Below are 2734 nucleotides of genomic sequence, written 5' to 3'. Positions count from 1 at the left end.
TTTGTGTTCCTTAGGATGAAAAGATCATTATAGGGAACTTTGCAGTAAGATCCCACCATGCTCCCAATAAAAATATTCTTGCAGGTAGAAGTCATCCTTCCTCAGGATAAACCTGAGCTAGGCATAAGTGCAAAGGACAAACTCTATCTGCTTATGAGCAGGGCTAAGCATTTTTTTGGTAAATCATATTTTGATACTTCACCAGAAGTATCTATAAAAGGAATGGATTTCAAGGTAGCCAATGCATAAAAGGGTTTCCAAGAAACTCCTATAAACCTAATGCACATTTCACTAGACTTAAAGTGTGTAAAAATTATTTAAAAACACAAGAAAGGGGTTGCATGCACCGGGGCTTGCCTGGAGTAAACACTAGGTTAGTGTTTGTTAGACGACGATCACTTGACGACCAGCTTTTGTTCCGATACTTGCCCCATCTGTCCATCTTCAGGTTCGTCCATCAGCACCACCATGCGGAGTAGTCCACCCGTTACGTCATCTTGGGGTCGACTCAACTTTGGCCCTCCGCATCACCTGATCAGTTAACGTGCTTAATGAGATGCATGGTGCACATGAATGAATATGAGCAGGTATAGCACAAGCCTAATTAATACTACACGATAGAGAATTAAAAACTTAGCGGGAGGCATATAATAACACTTAAAAGAAATTACTAGATGTCGAGATCACATTAAAACTATAGTTATGGTATTCAAATTTAGTCGGATCCAATTCTAACAGCAAACCATAGTGAACCATTTATAAGCACCCTATCTTACTTGACTAGAGTACAACATCTAAATTCAGATTGAAAATAGAAACTATTCTATTAGCTCCTAGAATTACTATTCTCAGCTATTATGCATAAGGCCCACTAAATTAAGTATTTCATTTATCCTTAATCTAACAAGTAGAACATTATCATACAGCGTAAAGTTCTACAAAACTGCTTTCCTGCGTAACCACAACCTAGATAAAAATAAACATTTAGTCACGACTACTAATCTAACTAATCAATATCTGACTATGGCATTTACCGATCATAGACATAGATTATACTAACTATTAACGTAGAATATCGATTCCATCGTACAAACACACTGAACACAATTAACATCGGCAAATTTATCGATAATTTCTTAAACACTAAATTTATCCTACACACCACCGAAATACCACACAAAGCATCATGACCAAACACAAGATTCATCACGACTAAAAATATTTACCCAAGCTATTTATTAATCTAACAAGCATTAACACATTTTTAGCTTACCATAATTAATTTGGAGGTAAAATAAATAGAATATAAACGACGAGTGCTAACCGCGATCAAATAAACTCGAAAATCCCCACAATCGGTAACGATTATCACATTAGACGTTCCATCGAACATTTGGCGAGCACCGATGAGGCAGAATCGACTTGGCGTGCGACGGCATAGTGAGCGCGCAGGGACGAACATCTCACGACCAAACGACGGCGAGCACGAGACCGAGGCATGCTGCACGTTAGCGACTGACGAGGATTGAAGATCAACGACAAGGATCCGAGGAGCGAGTGCCGTGGCCATAGGCGTGGGAAATCGACGGCGAGCAGGACGCAGATCAGGGAGCCTGCTTGGGAGTCGAGCAGGGGAGGACGGGGTTCGACGACTCGACGGCGCCCGCGACGAGAGCGAGCTGGAGAACAGCAAGCACGGAGGTCGACGCGGCTGACGCTTGAGGGTGCGCAAATTCCCTGACCGAGAACTGAGAGGATGCCGTGGCAAGCGATGGCTGGAACCGAGGGAGCCAGCGATGCGGCCACGGCGTGGCGAGGGACGACAGTCGTCGGAGGCCGAGCAAGGAGCGTCGAGGAGCAGTAGATGACCGGCAAGCTGGAACAGCTCGCGCACAGGGACAAGGAAAAAGGAGCAGCGCGCCAGACTGAGGAGTCGAGGACGCCGACGCGGGCACCATAGCTGGAAAAAAATTGAAGCAGGGTGCGACGGACGCCGAAGCTGGGGAAAGGAGATGGAGCGGGGCACGGTCCGGTGGAGGCGACGCCGAGCGCCATGGGAGGGACCGAGCTGGGGCCGGCGCTGGCGGCTGGGCGCTCGGCCATGGGAGACAGGAAGGAGGGAGCGCGGCTATGGAGATGGAGCTCGACAGAGCTGCGAGTGTCCATGGCGAGTAGGCTGGGCGCGCGTGAAAGAAGAAGATGAGACTGGAGAGATTATCCAGCGACGGAATAAAAAGAGGCAGTGAGCGACGGGAGAGAGAAAAAAAATATCTCCACGGCGTGCATGGGATAGGATCGGCTGGAGAGATTTTTTTTTAGAGAACGGAGCAGGCTGATGAGCGGCATATGGCTGGAGAAGACACAGTAGGATGCAGTGAACATGCGAGCACAGAAATAAATCTGAGCAATGTGTAGAAGCAAGAGAGAGGTACCTGTGAATAGATGAGAACGAATAGGGGCAATGGTAAGATATTTCTAGGAAAAAGGGTGCGTTCAGAATATCCTAGGGACACAGCGGTGAGATATTTTCTCTTGTTTTAACGAAATTGAAATGTAGATATTTTCAGGTTCTGACATTAGGGTTTAAAAGATGTAATCAAGGTTCGAATAAAATGAGATTGAAAATAATATTTGGAAAAGATTTGATTTGGTGAATATTCTGGAATCAGATGAATTTTTATCTGTTATTTATATTATAAAATTTAGATCGGGGCGAGAAAAACATGGATCAAAC

At 45.1% G+C, this 2734-nt stretch overlaps 1 pseudogene; it reads right to left on the bottom strand.

The window, feature by feature from the left end:
• Positions 1-1373: 1373 nt before the first annotated feature.
• On the bottom strand, positions 1374-2382 carry LOC109941819 (uncharacterized; annotated as a pseudogene).
• Between the last annotated feature and the right edge of the window lie 352 nt (positions 2383-2734).

The sequence above is a fragment of the Zea mays genome, chromosome 8, assembly GCF_902167145.1.
Source record: "Zea mays cultivar B73 chromosome 8, Zm-B73-REFERENCE-NAM-5.0, whole genome shotgun sequence".
Taxonomy (NCBI): Eukaryota; Viridiplantae; Streptophyta; class Magnoliopsida; order Poales; family Poaceae; genus Zea; species Zea mays.
Note: the sequence above shows the minus strand (reverse complement) of the source record. Positions and strands in the feature narration are given on the sequence as shown.